The sequence below is a fragment of the Myodes glareolus genome, chromosome 7, assembly GCF_982192425.1.
Source record: "Myodes glareolus chromosome 7, mMyoGla1.1, whole genome shotgun sequence".
Taxonomy (NCBI): Eukaryota; Metazoa; Chordata; class Mammalia; order Rodentia; family Cricetidae; genus Myodes; species Myodes glareolus.
In genome coordinates this window covers 90011060-90028984 of record NC_142032.1, presented here as the reverse complement: position 1 = coordinate 90028984, position 17925 = coordinate 90011060, and the positions used below count along the sequence as shown (strand labels likewise).

Genomic DNA, 17925 nt, shown 5'->3' with positions numbered 1-17925 from the left:
GGCATGGAAAATGCCTAGTTTTGTTCTGTATAATTTTTTTGCTCTAATAGAGTTAAAAATTTTGAGAAATAGGAAATAAAGTACAGTGAGATAACTTAATGTTGAATACCGAGATGCATATAGAAAGTGGAACATAGTAGTGGACAGAGAGACACTAAGGCCTGGACTTGAGGAGGTACAGGTGTGTTGCTTTTGATTGGGGGCTGTCAGGGAAAGCCTCTCTGAAGAGGTGGTGTTTTAACTGGCACATGAATGTTGATCAGGAACTGTTGTTATGCTGGGAGGAAAAACTTAACCAGGCAGAAGACTAGCAAGGTAAAGGCCCCATGGTGGGAAATAGCTTGGCATGTTTTGGGGTTAGAAAGAAAACTGAGTGGTAGAAGTGGTAAGAGTGGGTCTTGAAATGCCTTGTAGATCATGTTAGTGTTTGCATTTCGTTATAATTGGTTCCTAATGAGAAGTCACAAGACAATTTTATGGGATTTATATTTTAGAAAGGCTATCCTGGCTTTCTTATGGGCTGTTGATAGAGTAGCTATAGTGGAAGTGGAAAGATGAGAGGCTGTTGCAGTTGTCAAGTGAGAGATAACCGTGACTTGAACTATCTCAGGTAATTTTTCCTATCTCTGTTTACTGATACGTAGATAGAATATTCTTTTAAAATAGTTTGTAGTATTTATAAATATTGTCAAAATACCTTTACCTGGTATTTTAGTTAGGTATGCAACTGCTGTCATTAGATTTGTGGTTTCTTAAGCTTAGGGAAAAAGTCTTATCCTTCTTCCTCATTTATTACTATTAGCATTTCAGGTAGCACACGGTTACTAATTTGGTGTTTGCACTGGTTAGTTTTTATTGTCAACTAGGCAAAACCTGAGAATGGGGAACCTCAAGCAGGGGATCACTCAAATCAGATTGCCTCTTGGCCATATCTGGGGAAATTGCCTTGATTATTGATTGATGTGGGAGAGCCCAGTCCACTATGAACGGTGCCACCCTGTGCAGATCCACTTGAGACTGCCTAAGACAGTTAGCAAAGCTCCAGTAAACAGTTCTCCATAGGCTTTGCTCTGGATTCTTGCCCTGACTTCTTTCAGGACTGGTACTTGGAAGTATAAGATGAAATAAACACTTTCCTCCTCAAGTTGCTTTTGGTTATGGTGTTTATGATAGCAACAGAAAGCAAATTTGAACAGCATTTAATAAACTCCTGCTAAATAAATTCATAGAAGTTACTGTTACCTGATCAGAGGGCTTTCTACGGTTAGTACAGATGACATAAATCAGTAGCTACAGTGACCTAAATTTGGTATGGAATAAACCACACTTCATCATACTTTAATTATTAGTATTATTAACTACTCATTTAAACTTAACATTGAACATTAAACTGAAGTTGGGAATATTGTAAATATTATGGGATTTTTTTTGTAGCACTATTAATAAAAATCCAGAGACAGATACTGGGGTTCAACCTGACGAAGGTCAGAAAAGCAAACAGCCAGCCACTGGCTCTATCTCAGTACTAAATGGCGATCCTGTCTCCAGGAATCTCAGAATGAGACTGTGTTTGAGAGATGTCGCCTTTGGTTTTACATTCCTCTCTAGAGCTGAGATTAAAGGCATGCACCACTACTATGTCCTGGTTTCTATGGCAAACCAGTATGGCTACTGGGATTAGAGGTGTGTATCTCCACTCTCTAGTCTGTAATGGTGACCAGTGGGTTGTTTTAATCTCTGATCTTCAGGCATTCTTTATTTATTAAAATACAAATGAAATATCACTACAGTTTTTGTTGTTTATATTTCTTGTCTGAAGAAAGATGCTTAAAAGAAATCCCACACTAGCTCAGAATTGAGAATAATAGAGGGTTATTCATTTAGGGTTAGACTCACAAATCAATATCCTCTGCTGGAACGGAGAACAGCCAGAAAAGAGGCCTGACGCACACTTTACACCAGCATAAATAGTATAAGAGGCCACACCCAAGTGGGCAGGTAACTTGGCTGTAGGAATTCCTTCAGCACTTGTCTAGGTAGAGAAGGCCATCAAGATGTTGGAAATAGTGAGACAAGAGATATACCTTCTTATTCAGTATGTTTTATTGGCAGCTGTGTGTCCGAAGAATTTTGGCCTTGGAATTCATGTAGAATGCAAACTTCTTTTTCTATCAGGTTGATAATACAGTCACTAGACCCTAAAAGGGAAGATTGTTTTGAAAGTCACAGTTGACATTTAATAATGAGTGAGATTAAAATTTTCAAAAAGTCTTTTAATACTGTTATTAATTTGCATTCTTCATGGCATGTAGCGTTGGAGTAATGTTTAGGCAGTTTGGGATTTCAGGAAAGGGGAAGTTGAGTTTGGGGTATACATTTCATTTAGGTGGCATAGATTTATGCTTTTCTCCTGCTATTTCTGAGTACATACACATCTTGACTTGCCATAGAATATATCACAACAAAGCCACCATAAATTGAAAATATAAGTTGAAATGCACTGTAATCAGCATAACTTACCAAACATTATAGCTCATCATTATCAAGCCTTGTTAAATATGCCTAGAATACTACATTGGCCCACAGTTGGGTACAGTGATCTAACTATAAAGCCTATTTTAAGATAAAGTATTGAGTGTCTTATGTAATTGATGGAATATTGCAATGAAGGTGAAAAATACTGGCTGTATGAATTCAGGAGACACAGCTGGGCATTTTGTAGGCAAGTATCCCAAAACTGCTAATAATTTTATACACAATAGAGCAGTGATTGTTTATATTTGTGATTCTGATGACTGGGAGTTCTAGCTGACTACTGCTGTCCTATGTTGTGTAAGCTTACCTTACAGAACTGTATATCACTAGTCTGAGTAAAGGTAAAGATTCATAATTCAAAAGTATGATTTCTCTTGAATTCATTATCATTTCATACCATTAAAAAGTTGATTATTATATGTTCAACCTTTGTGATTTTATAGTATTTTTATAGAATGACATCTGGAGACATTCGTGTACCCATTTTGCTGACTTATAGGTAGGGTGCAGTGATGCAACGCCATATGTCATAGAGTGGTGAAACTTTTCTCTTCTGCCTGGCGCTAGAAGAATGTGGTAGAGGCTAAGATCAAAATAAATAGAGCTAGAGGCTAGTCTGGGAAAACCGTTTTGGTTTGGTACTGTACAAATGAAAGAAACAATTGAGTTTCTTTAAATTTGATAGCAGTACCAAAAGTTTACATGATATAACCAGCAACAGTTTGGGAATCACAGACTGACTGTATTTTCTAAAATATAAATAACTCAGTTTTTGAAAAATTGTAAATTGTTTTTCATAGAAAAATCTGTGACATTTCTACCATATAAAGAGTGCTCACAAAAGATATGTAATAAAATCCAGTAAAATGTAGAAGCAATAAATGGTAGAAGTATTTTGAGGGGATTGTTGATAAAAAATTCTTTTTATGGATTTTTGTGATACTGTGACTCTTTTTCTCAGTGTAAATTGGTTTTATATTTGTATCTAATTTTGACTTGTATTCTTTCTCTTTTGAAGAGATCTCTATGAATTATATGATTCTCAAGTCCAACAAACTGAGAAGCACAAAATCTTAGTTTATAATGAGTCTCTGTCCCACCAGCCAGCTCGCAAATAATGAATTATTAATTAATCATTAATTATGAAAGCTTGACCTTTAGCTTAGGCTTATTTTTCAACTAGCTCTTATAATTTAAATTAAGCTATATTTTTTATTAACCCATATTTTTAAATTAATCTACAGTCTACCATGTGGCTTTTACCTCTATCCCATTTTGTGTGTCCAACTCGTTCTGCCTCTGGCTGGTGTCCCTTGTGCACCTAGATTCATTCTGAGTTTCCTCTTGCTGCCCAGAAACCCCGCCTATCTTTCCTGCTTAGCCATTGGCCATTTTAGCTCTTTATTAAACCAGTTAGAAGGTGCCTTAGGCAGAAATACATCTTTACAGTATAAATAAATATTCCACAGCAGTAGTTTACAACAAAAGTTGTTCAAACAAAAGCTGTATGAGTATCTGTTATAGCTGTATTTATTACTGACTGCCGAAATGAAAACAACCAAATGTCCATAAACTAAAGAGTAAATAAATAGCATTATACATTTATGCCACAGAATACAGAGAATTAAAACTAGTGATACAATGTTAACAAATTTTATAGGCATCATTTTCAGAAAATAATGGATCTAAAAGATGACAAACCACACAGTTCAAAATCAGAAAGTGGAAACCATAGAAATTAGAACAGTATCAACAATAATGATTCACAGAGTGAATGAAAATTTCTTCTGAAATGTTAGAAATAGGTATTTCCAGACCGAGGTGGTGACTGTGCAAGTATATGCCCATGAACTATTCATGAATCATATATCTAGAATAAATGCCTTATAGTGTGTGTGGATGCTCCAATGTGGAAAAAAAATACCTCCAATTTGGAGAAAGAAAACAGAAGCTTCAGTCTATAATTTGGAGGTATGCATGGTAAGGTGATTATTTAATAGAGGGGTAAGCCATGCCCCAAATGGAGGCCATTAACATTTATTTAGAGTTGTTAGTAAATTGAGAATTCTTTCAATGTGATGTAGACACAACCTTATAAAATTTTATTTAAATTATGCAGTAAACCTATAGTCGTGTTAGTAAATATTAAAGTCTAGAAAACCGAGGTGAGTAGATGGTGCTTTAATTAAATTTTAAGTGATTTTTACCTTAGTAAACACATATTTCTTTGCAGAAAATATTTTTCTAAATACATTGACCAGAAGCAATATTTGTATATCCTATCTGGCATTCACTACCTTTCTAAAATACCACTTTCTACATCCCTCTGTTATCTTACTGTCTCTTATTTTCCTTTATAGCAAATATTATGTGATAGCACATATATGTGTGTTCATATATATGCTTATTGCTTATTTTCTATCTCCTCACTAGAATTTGAGTTCTACAATAAGGGCAGGCTTTGGTGAGGTTGCTCATGATTAACCTAGGCCTATGCCTGACAAATAATGAACACTTTCCAACACCCTCAATTCTATACCTTTTCCATACAGCTGCAAAACTAAGAAAAAATAATCTTATGTCATGTCCTTTATATTATTTGATTTAAAAAAACCCAATCAACAAAAAGCATGATATATGTATGTATTTTTAAACTGTTCAAATAATTTCAAAAATTTGGAAACCTAGATTTAATGTGGTTTTAAAGTAATGCAGTTAATAGACTCCATTGTTTCATGAAATGAGTCCTTAATTTTAACTCTATATATACAAATTTGAAATTATGTAACAGCCTGAGCAATAAGATGGACCATATATTTATACTGCAAATTCCAAATCAATATATTTTGCGTGTGGGGAGATGTTACTTGTTTGTTTTAGTGCTGGAAATTGATCTCCAAACCTATGTATGAGAAAAAATATCCTGTAAAGATGTAAATCAAGAAGTTAAGAGGAAACAGTGCACTGACAGAAGATAAAATTTTGTTTTAATAGTAATTGTGGTAGCTAGGGAAGAGAGTGGATTTGACGACTAGGAGTTGTTGATGACCTTCAATAGTGGATATATGTTTGGGAGCAAGAAATGACGGCTATGTATTTTTTAGGGAAAGTAGTAGTAGACTCCAAGAACAGTGGTTTTAGGGAACAGTGAAGTCCATTGACGTCTTTTGTGTGTGTATGTTTCAAAGATAGTTAGGTGGACATCCAAATATGGTAAAGATAAACAAAAGATCCCAGTGACACAGCAGAAAAAAAAATAACCACATTGGTTAAAACAGAAATATTAGCCAGAACATGGAGGCAAAAGAAATGGGATCAAGATGTAGGGGCAGACAAGACAGGCAAAGCATTGAGCAGTGGTATTCAGTTTCTGGTTTAGTCATCACTGTAGGTGAAAGTGTCTGTCCTGCAACAGAAGCTTAATAGTAATTATAAATGGTTGGCCAATAGCTCAGGCTTGTTACTACCTAGCCCGTATTTCTTGTCTATGCTTTGCTATGTGACTTGGTATCTTTTCTTAGTATGGCATATCCATCTTGCTTCTCTTGCACTGGCTCGAGACTCCTGACTCTTCCCTTCTTCTTCCCAGTGTTCTTATTCTGGTTCTCCCACCTAACCTTATCATGTCCAACTGTTGGTCAGTTAGCTTCTTTATTAAACCAATCACAGTGGTAAGTCTTCATAGAATATACAGGGATTATTCCACAGCACATCACTGTGTCATGATTGTACTATTTGTGTGTGTGTGTGTGTGTGTGTGTGTGTAGTACTACTTGTAATATACTGTGTGTAATATTTGATTTGTTTATATTATTTTTGCTTTCAGGACATTCTTCTTTGAATTTTTACATTTATTTACGTATTCCTCTGTCTCAGTACCCCTGAGTGTATGGAGGTCAGAAATCAATGTTTTGTGTCTTCCTCAGTCACTTCTTCATCTATATATTTATTTATTTTTATTAACTAGTTTTCTTCTTTGACAATTTCACACATTTATATAATGTACATATAGTTAGTCTACCCCTGCCTTCTTTTGTTTTCTTCCCACTTCTGTTACCCTCCACTTCTTTCTTACAAATCTTTTCCCCATACTCATTTCTTAATTTTGTTTTGTGGTTCACAGTTTAACTTAGGTTTGTGTGACTCTCTGTTTAGAACTCTCTGATAGGGCCTAGCATGCTCACTAATAAGTGTATAGTAGAATGCTGTGCCTCCCCATCTCCTGCAATCTACTAGTGCCATTAAATCAGCAGCAATAAGGCCCGGTCCATAGCCAGTTGTTGAAATTGTCTAACTTGTGCAGGCTTTTGTCAGTGTGCCCCAATGTTTTTTGATAGACTGAACCTGGAGCTCACCTATTCTGCCAGGGTGGCTGGGCAGCAAACCCCAGGGATCCTCCTGTCCGCTTTGTCAGTTCTGGGATCCTATTATACTAATATTTATTTATTTATTTATTTATTTATTTATTTATTTATTTGTCTGTTTATTTTTTTGTGGGCACTGGGGATCTAAACTCAAGTCTTCACGCTTGTGTAGCAGGCAGTTACCAGTTGAGCCATCTCTTGCCCCCTCTGCTATTTTAGTTTTTGTCGCTACAATGGCTTACAAGCTTACCAGCAGTGAATAAAGATTCTTTCATTTATTTTCTCGATGATTGCCATTATCTCTGGGACAAGATGGAGTCAGAGAATAGTTTTAATTTGCATTTCTCTGACACACTTCTTTTTTTTAATTTCAATTTTATTGCAATTTTAAAGAAAAAAGTTAAAGGACTTAGACTTGCCAGAATGAAGATATGTATGGCACAGACCAGTAAAAGTCCAACAAAGGCTTTGTACAAAGGGTACAAAAGGAGTGTAAAGACCTAGTATTAACACATTCAAGACACATAAAGCAATTTAAATCAACAAATATTTCAAGAGAAATATTCAAATGGAAAACGACTTTACATAAAATGTACTCGAGCATTACTAACATCATAGACACACAAATTAGAGAAATAAGGAGACACAACCACACACCATTACAGAGCACATAAACACTTTGCTCAAAGTGTCTATGGATGTGAAGTAACTGGTGCACTCACCTATGATCATTGGATTAGCTAACTGGTATGACTACAGAAAATTGCAGTTAATCATGTACCTGCCCTTTGACTCTGTAAATGCCATGGTATGTTTATAGCTTTTTGTTTTTCTTTTACTTACTGTTTTACTGTTTTCTTTGTTGACATTTGCTTTTTTGTTATCATATAACAAATGTTTCATAAATTTTATATTTCACTCGTTTGTACATAGAAATGCGGTGAGTAAGTCATGAACTTGTATCAAAAACTTTACTAAATGAGCTTATTAGTTACAACTTTTTATTTGTAGAGTTGCTTGGGTTTTTAATATATTCATGTTGTCTCTTAGTATGTCTTATTTGTATCCCATCTTAGTACTTTCTCATAATTTTGTCACCTGTTTTCTTGTTTAGAACCTATAGCTTAATGTTGCCTAGAAGCGATCTTATTGAATAACCCGCTATTCACCTTAACAGGGGAAAATTTTCTGTTTTACCATTGAGAATGGTGCAAGCTGTAAGTGGTTTATGTGTTACTATTGTTGATACTAGATGCCTTTGATCAGATAAGGGGCGTTTTCTTCCATCTTAGGGTACTGACAGCTGTTTTTTAAATAAAGGAATAGTGAATGTTAAGTCTTCCAGTGCTTTTTCCTGTGTTGATAGAGATAATCCTATGATTTCTCTCCTCTATTTTGTTAATGTGATGAGTTACTTTATTTTTGAATGTTGGATCAAATGTTTGTTTCTAGAGTAAATTCTAGTCGGTTATTTTTTTTATATATTGTTATTTCTTACATTTTTATTCTGATTTTTAATTTTTTAATCTATGCTCATAATAGATTCTGGCCTGTAATTTTTTTATGTCCAAGTCAGTACTGGTATTTTGATCATGCTGGTCTCATACAGTGATTTAAGTAGTGTGCCCCTCACTTACTGTGTGTTGCTATGCACAACACTGATTGCTGCTACTTTAAATTTTTATCATCTTTCCATTTTAACATTGATGCAATAGTTATCAAAATAGGCCATAGTTTTCTTCTTTACATTTAAGCTTAGAGAGTTTGAGAGCCACTAGACACAGGCCTCCAAGCCTAGCACTAGGGACATAGAGATAGGAGGCTATCAGATCTGAAGCCACCTTGGCTTACATAGGGAGACTGTTTCAAAACCAAACCACGTCAAACACTAATTCTGCTTTACTTTAAAGCCAGTGTTGCCTAGTGCAGGAGGAAGAAACTGACTGGCTAGATGAGTCTTAAGGAATATCACAAGTTTTCTTTTGAATACTTAACAGACATCTCTGGAAACTGAGCCAGGCTAAGAGGAATCCTCTTGAGGAATGGTTCTTGTGGGTTTTTTTTTTTTTTTTTTTTTTTTTTGTGGCTTAGCTGAACTTTGTGATTCTTCAGGCTCTGTCGAATAAAATGTCCACACATTCCAAGACTGAACAAATCGATTTTATTTTTGTGCAAGAAACAAATAGTTACTTGAAATTTACTGGGATTCTCCCCCAGCATTGAAATCCACATAGTCCTGGCCACACCTCTTTGAATTTGTAGAGGTTCGGACATTTCCAAACTTGACTTTTTCTGGTATATGTATGTGATAGGATAAAGGAATCAGTTCATCCTGCACTGATAAGCCCATGGATAAGGGAAGAAGCTCCCTACAATGGAAATGAAGCCAGATTCCATCACCAGGGCACCTTTCTTCAGCTGTGCTTCCTATGGAAGCATCTTTTCCTTTAGTTAAGTGTCACAAATCATTTGAAAAGCTGTTCCTTGTTTGTTGATTACTTTTAAAAATCTAGTTTTCAGCCAGTTGACTTCTAATGAATTATTCGATAGTTACTTGAAGGTTTTTCTTTAGATTGTATTAGAAATGCTTGTCTCCTGTATGACTTTCCACCAGGTCTTAATGCTGTTCAGTTACTACAGTTTATACTGTGCCAGTGATCCGATCTTATTTGCTTCTTACGAAAGCCTCACTAAGGTTGCCTCCTATCCAGTTAACTCTAGTAGGAAGTCTGTCTCTCCCTGTAATAGCTCCTCATTTTTAAAACAAAGTGTTGCTTAGGGAAACCCATGAGAATGATATTAACAAAGATGACACTTTTGAATTTAAAAAGTTCTTTACTAAAATCTTAGAATCTGAGCTAGTGAAAGAGATAATTTGTTTTCTAGAGTTTGTAATATTGCTGTTTCAATAGGGTAACTTCCCTGACAAATGTAGTATTAAATACTCAAAAATACACGTTTATATTTTTTAAAATTGTCATTAATTTTGCCCGTCTCTAGTAATTGTGATATCGTTTAAAGGAGTAGGCATTAGGTGGGGTCACCTTACAATGGAATTTTTAGGTCTTTTCTCTTCCTTGTAATTTGTATATTAGAGATCATGACTCCTCACTCTTCTGTAGGTCTGATAGGTCACCATGTGGACCCGAATGTTTAGCATTAGAATGAGAAGGACTTTTTTTTTTTTTTTTGGTGAAATGTTAGTTAATGCTAGTAATCATTTGTGCTGAATGACAAGTTTAGTTTCAGAGGATCAGTACATTGAAAATATTTGCTCTGGAAGTTATTTTAAAATTCCAAGTTATAAAAAGTTGATTGATTTTAGTATGACAGTGCTGTGAAACACGGACAATGAGATGTGCCATTGGCTGGCTATCAGAAATAATAGGAGAGAGAAAGATTTGAATTTTACTACTTATCAGCTGGTATCTGTAATGCTTTGCTTAAAAATCCCCTGTAGTATTATGCTTTGAACAGTTATGTAGAAAAGGCTTGCCAATTCCTTCATATTTAAGGAAATTATTGCTCAAAAAACTTTCTGAAAAAAATACAAAATCAAGTTGAAGTTTTTCTTCTTGATGTTCTCCTTTCTGACATCCAGGCAGTAGGTGTGGGAAGGTGCTTGCGAGCAGTGTCTGCAGACAGTAACTACACTTCACTCCTGTCCTGTCTGGATGCCATGGCTGTCCTTTTCTGTAATTTATCTTGGTTTACTTACTTTGTGGGAACCTGATAGAGAGGGCAAAAGGTCAGTTGGAAGAAACATGAGATGAAACTGAAACTAAAAGTGCTGAAATGTCCACTGATCCATTGTCAGTTCCTCCTTGTGTATCTCCCATAGGAGAATTTAGGCTTGTACTGATTTTTTTGTTGTTGTTATTCTTTAGGGTTTCTCAGTTAAAATCAGTTTCATCATCTAGCTATCAGTCCCAAATCTGATTTCTGTTTCCAGTTAACGGCTTAGTGCTGAAGTGATGATTAATACTTTGAATATTTATTATATAAAGCATACAGAGATTAATTTTCTTTACATATGAGACTTAATCTTCCCATAGATTTTATTTTGTATATTTCAGTGGCAGACTAAGTAGATTTTCTCATTCTGGATATGAATGAGCAAGTTTAACTGTATTTCCTTTTAGCACTTTTGTGTTACATATGATGATTAATAAATACCTCTTTTCTGGTTATTTTATAGTAAAAATACTTTCAGAAATTTGAAAAATTTAATTGTACAAGTGATGTTTAATTTTTATCATTTGAGTTTTTCAGATTAGTATACATAGATGTCTAAAAGTCAAGCATCACTAAAAGATAGAAGATGAAAACTAACAATCCCCTGTTTGGTTCTTCCTTAGCATCTAATCCTGCTCCACAGAAGCAGCTATTTCTAATTCTTTTTCCTATTTCTTATGTTTTTTTTCCCCCAAACATACTTAATTTAAAGTAGTACAGGTTTTCTACCCATTTCTTTGCTTATTTAATTCTCTTATAATAATTAAGCCTGAACTCTGGCTAACTCTCCATTTTCTCCCCAGTTTCTTTCAGTTCAGTGAACTCTTTGTCTTCTTTAAACTCCTTGGATTTTTTTTCTTCAACTTTAGTTCTTTTAAAATGCTGTGTCTTGGGGTTTTATCTAGGAATTCTGATTGGTGAACATTTCTGTGGGACTGAATAATTTGTGGGGGGAGGTACTTTCTTAATTTTCTATAATGTGTGTATTTTTGGGTTGAGATGTAGGTGCTTCTTTTGTTCTTTGTGAACTTTTGTTAACTCTGTCTGATAATAGACAGAAAAGAACTTGGGGGCAGAATACAGGATGTGGATCTGTAGGTTGGGCCTACAGGTGAAAATAGCTTAGGTGGAGTGATGTCAGTTGGATACAGGGGTCTGAGCTGGTGTGCAGGATGTGCATCCAGGTTTGGAGTTTGGGGTAATCTGAGAGTTGAGGAGGGTCGTAGATGGGAGGATCAGGCAGATTTACTGTGCTAGACCCTGATGAAGGATGTGCGGGATATGGGTGGGCCGAGAGGTTGGTTGCAGCATGGGAGGGAGGGTCCTAGTGGAGGCCCAGAAGTTGTGTGCAGTGCAGGCAGGGGTGAACAGACTAGGCTAGGCAATGGATATTGGACTAAGGCTAGATCTGGGGGCTTAGTGAGAGTGCTTGTAAGGAAGCTGTCTTAACCTTGCTCGACTTTGGGAAGGTTGTACCTTTTTTTTCAGTTTTTTATATTATATCAAAAATTTTAAATCTTTCGGCATTTATATTTTTTTGATTAAAAAAACCTGTTTACTTATGAAAAATATTCTTTTTCTTTAGTAGCCAAGATTACTGTTGGAAAGTAAAGAACCATTCTGCCTTCTCTTTGGAAATTGGAAAGATTTTCTTTACCTCGATAGTCACAAATTTTGTTATGTAGTACCTTGGTAATGTGACTTTTAAGAAATCTTTAAGCTGGTATTTGCTGGGTCTTTTTATTTAGGAGATTGCTATATTTTAATTTGGGGTAATTCCTAGATTAATTTTTAATTTAAGAAGTTTCCCTTTGTTAGTTCGTCTCTTAGATTTTTGTATTATTTTTATAGTTGTCTCTTCTTTATTACTATCTTCCTACTAAATTGGAAAAGTTTTGTTACTCTAGTTTTAATTTCTCAGTATCTTTTTGTTTTTGTGGTGCTTAGGATTGGATCTAGGGCTTCATGTAAGCTAAGCAAGTGCTCTATCACTGAGATATAGTCTAATGCTGTTCTCATTTTTAATATAACACATTTGTTCTTGAAGGCAGTGTTTCTAGACACCAACTTTTTTATGGTGTTAGGGATCAAATCCAGGCTCTTGTTTATGTTAGACAAGCAACATCTTTCCCCCTCTTTTGTGTTATTTGTGTGTTTGCATGTGTGTGGCTATGTCTGTGTGCATGTGGAGGTCAGAAGTTGACAGTGGATGTCTTCCTTGATCATTGCCCACTTTATTTACAGAAGCAGGATCTTTCTTTGAACTTGGAGCTATTTCAGTTAGTCTTCTTAACCTATTTGCCCCATGGATCCTTTGTCTCCACCTCCCAAGTGCTGGAGGATAGCCACACCCACTTACCATTTTTGTGGGTGATGGGGATCTGAATTCTGGTTACTAATACTGGCAAGCACTTTATCCTCTAAGTCATCTCTCCTGGCTGCAACATCAGTTTTTGTCTTTGTAAAATTCTAAGTAGTTGATTGGCATTTTCTCCCATTTCTTCACATTCTTAAATTCTTTTGCTCATTTGATCTTTGCCTTTTTAGTGGAAACTCTTCATCTAATTTAAGATTCCTGGTGTCTTAAATTTCTCCTTAAGTTACTCTCCTTGGTTAATTTGGTAGGTAAGACAGTAAGTAAATATGTAAGATAGAGAAGAGAGGAAAGACAGGAGTGTATGGGTTGAATAGGTTATTGCTTTGGGCAGTGGAGCTCAGTTCTGTTGGAGAGCCTAATAGGCTGTCCAGAGCTGTACTGTCCACTACTCTTCTAGTAGCTTCATGTTGTTCTACAAATTAAAATTAAATGGACTAAAATGAGAAAATGAGTTTCTTCTCACACTAGACATATATCCAGGGGCTGAGTAGGCACATGTGACTGGTGGCTGGTATTAGAGCACAGAAGGAACGCTCCCATTCTGGTTTAGAAATTACCTCAGTAGTTTCATTGACTTACAGGAAACCAGTGTGCCTCTTGATGGCTAAGGGTTGCTCCTGGATATAACTCTTTGACACTTCTGGGCTGCCAGTTCTGTCATGGAACCTCAGGTTGTTGTTTAATACTTAGTGATGTTAATATTGAGACTCTGTAGCTCTCCCTTACCTCTTGTGGTTCACCTACTAAGGATTGAACTCAGGGCCTTTTGCCTACTAGATTAGCACTCTAACAGTGAGCTACATTGCTAGTTCTCTAGTTCAGTTTTCCCAGAGACCAGAATTAAGATCTTTTGTTAATCTAAGGAAAGTAGTCCTTAACTAAGTGTGGAAGAGGACAGAGTCTTTTATAAGTATGCACATTCTAAACAAAATTGTCCAAATTTTAGGACAGAGTCTTATTCCAACATCCAGTTAGTATTGCTAAGTTCTGAATCCTTGCAGGGTTCCATGGAACAATTTTTTTTTATTATTTTTTCCCCTTTACCAGAGGCATTGTAGTTTCAGTTAGGTCTGATTTGAATCACTACTCTTCACAGCTTAAGAAAAGCTATAATGGATAGTGTTTCAAACATTTAAAAAAAAAGCATATGTACAGTTTGTGGACTGCTAGTATAAATCTGACTAGGTCCCAAGATGGCTGAAAGAAGACCAAGAATATATTGATGAAACTTTAGGAAACTGCCTTCACTCTTTGACATCAAGGCTATATTGTCTTTTTTCTCCTATTTTGCTGTTAGTAAATATTTCATATCTATTTGCATAAGACATCTTGACCTATTATGTTCTCTTTTTAAAATGTCTTCCCTCATTCATTTTTGATGTCAAAGTAATGTTAGACTTATGGAAAAAGTGTTAGTCTTTCTCTGCTACCTAGAATTGAAATTAGTTGTTCCTTGAATGCTTGATTTAACACCTTTGGATCTGCTTATGTTTTGTGTTTCGTATTTCTTCAGTCTGGTTTGATGCTTCATAACGTACATTAAAAATAGTCCTTTCAGTTTTAAGGTCTACTGGTTGCCAGTTTTTTTTAAATATGTCTGAAGATTTCTTTTTAAAATTTAAAACATTAAAAAATTATGTGGGCATGTGTGTACATATGAGGACAGGCTTGTGAGGTTGGTTCTCTTGTTCTTCCTTTATTTAGTTTCTGAGACTCAAACCTAGGTTCATCAGCCTCACATGGCAGCACTGTCCCTTGAAGCCATGTGGCTAGTTCTGGAAACTTTTAGCTTTTGCTTTTGAATGTTAGTTTAGCTAAGCATAAAATTTGAGGCTATCACCCCCTCTCTTTGTTTTTCTTCCTCACATCTTTTTTAGTTTTTGAAATTTTATAGATTTTTTTCCTCTTTTTTGTTGTTTGTTTTTGTTTTTAGAAACAGTGTTTCTCTATGTAGTTCTGCCTGTCCTGTAACTTAATGTAGACTTTGAATTTACAGAGATCCGCCTGTTTCCTGGGTACTGGGATTAAAAGCATGCACCACCACTGCCAATCCAGATTTGTCCCTACTTTGGAAGTTTGGCATAATTGCCTAGTTACTTGATACTTAACCTGAAGTTTACCTATCATATGCTTAAGTAGTAATTAATTTTTATAATCAGTGTTCTAATTTCCAGTTACATACTACCAATAGTTATGACAAAACATACTTAAAACTTCAGGTGTCCTTAATTTTAATAGATGGAATTGACTTCATTTGAAGTGATTATACTTCATTTCTGAAGCATGGTAATTAATGAAAGTACACTGCTGTAATGAATTTGGGGTGGGGATGTAGGTCTCAGTTTTCTTTACTGTGCCTAGATAATTCTAAATTGCAAGTAGGGATTAAGAAACAGATAAGCATTGATCATTAACTTCAGTGAATTTAATTACAGATTCTGACAGCATGGGTGCACCTGTAAGCATCCATAAAAACCCATAAGCCACACACAAGAAGTACATATTGTCTAATGCCTTTTATGTAAGATTACCAAAAATTAAGTTTTATAGTATCAAGAAGCAAATTGTTGCCTGAGGCTATTGATTGGTAGAATTTACTGTAGAAATTTTGTTGCTAATAGAAACATACTTTAATTGTGGTAGTGGTTATATAACAATAACATTTGTCAAAAATTATCAAACTATCTGGGCCTGATAATGAATACCTGTCAATCATAGTTACTAAGCAAACAGAGGCAGATGATTACAAGTTAAAAACTAGCTTTGGAAGTATAATGAGACCCTGTCTCAAAATGAAAATTAGAAAGAGGATTGTGGCTAAAGCTCACTGGTTCAGTGCTTCTCATCATAGATTAGGTCCTGGGTTCAGTCTCAGATATCACATACATACAGCTCTCAAACCACATCTTTTAAACAGGTAGAAATTTTGCTTCAAAAAATTTGATTTTAGGAAAGGAATTACTGATTGAACAGTCTTATGTTCTTGCCTGAGTAGCATAATATATAAATTTGTGTCTTATAAGAAAAGGATTTTAAGAAAGATTCAATGTATTATTTTTAACTGTGCATGTGGGTAATCTTTACTTTAGGGTATCTGTAGGAAAGGTCTCTCTATTTCCTGGAATGACCCTTTTAATATGTTCTGAAGGACATTGTGACAAGATGACATTTGTGTGTGCTTTGAATGATGAGTAGTCATTCTCTTGAAGGGGTGGGGATGGATTTTCTTCTGGTAAGCTTGGCAGATCAAAAGTAGATCAAAAGTATACCTATTGAAAACCATGTACCTCAGAAGCTCTACTTCATCGTCTCCTTACCTGGCATAAACTAGATGATGCTTATGGTCCAGATGAGAGTTCAGACCCCAGAAATGGCTGTGTGTTCTCCAGCATGCACATATTTGCTGTATGTTGGTCTGGTCTTCACCATTTATTACACTGGGAGTCTGGTAATTAGTGCCAATCCGGAAATCAGTAGGATCACATTCTACAAACTCCACGATAGTTTTGGTCTCAATGATGGTAACAGCAGCTTTGCTTCTTCTTTTCTTTCTTTCTTTCTTTTTTTTTTTTTTTTTGGTAAGTAATGCCACCATGATGTAACAGGTAGAAAAATTTGTGCTTTCTATGATGAAGGGTATGATTTTTCACCTTTAGACAGAATGACTTCCAGAGAGCATTGATGAACTCTGTTCCAAAATGCTATTTTGGTAGGATTTAATTGACAGGACTCACAGGGACGAATATTGTAAAGTGTGGTGGATATAGGAACAGGACATCATATTAGTCTGGGAATCTTACCATTATAACATAACATTCATGATTCTATCAAAATGTTTTTTATTACTATTTTCATTATTTCATGTGGATGGATGTTTCATCTGCATGCATATTTATGTATTATGCGAATGCTTAGTGCCCTCAGAGGCTAAAAGAGGGCTTTAGATTCCCTGGAACTGGAGTTACGGATGCATGTGAACCACAACGGGGGTGCATAGAATCGAACCTAAGTCCTCTGGAAGAGTACCAGTGCTTTTTACTGTTGAGCCATCTCTTCAGCTCCAGTTCCTTAAAATTTATAGGAAGTCACAAACTGATGTGCCAACCCATTGAGGTTACTATATCAAGAGCCATGGAATTAAAATTTCTTAACAAATATCATAGGTGGCTTCTTTATCTACCATAAAAGCACAATAACTTTTATTCCTTCAGTTTTACTATTTTGTATCTTTAATCTAATTCAGGTTGACATGATTTCTTGATTTTATAGATTATTTCTAATCTATTTTACAGATTCTTAAGGTGGTTGTTTAGTTTTTTAATATCAGAGGGATTTTAAATTGTATTTCTGTTCTCTATGGGTTAATGCTATTGAAGTTGCAGAACATGCTCTAAATAATTTGGAAATTCTTGAGACTTTAATTATGCACAAACATTTGGCTAATTTATGGATATATTCCATGCACACTGGAAAACAAGTTGAATTCTTCATTGTGGGGTATCCTATTGTATATTCAGTTGTGTGTTTCAGAGCGTTTTGTCTGCTTGTTCTATCAGTTGGAGGGCAATATCTGTTGATGAATTCTCTTAGGGTTATGCCTTGTTTCTCCATCTTGTTTTGCCAATTTTGAAAATGTTTCAGGTGTTATATGATTTTTAGTTAGCCTCTAAATAGTTCTTCCTGAGATCTTAATCCATTATTATCCTAGTCATTTCTGATTCTTTTAAAAACATGACTGTTTTCAGGCCAGCAAGATGGCTCAGTGAATAGGTGTCTACCACCAAGCCTTTTGATTCCAAGAATCCACGTGAAAGAAGGAGAGAATCATCTCCTATAAGTTTTCCTCTGACATACATACATACATGCGCCATAGCACACGAACCTATAACCATACACATACACATATGTAACACA

General features: G+C 35.4%; 1 protein-coding gene across 1 annotated transcript in view; it reads left to right on the top strand.

Moving 5' to 3' along the window:
• Window positions 1-17925, top strand: part of Pde3b (phosphodiesterase 3B) — a 121379-nt gene that overhangs the window by 11109 nt on the left and 92345 nt on the right. The window lies entirely within an intron of this gene.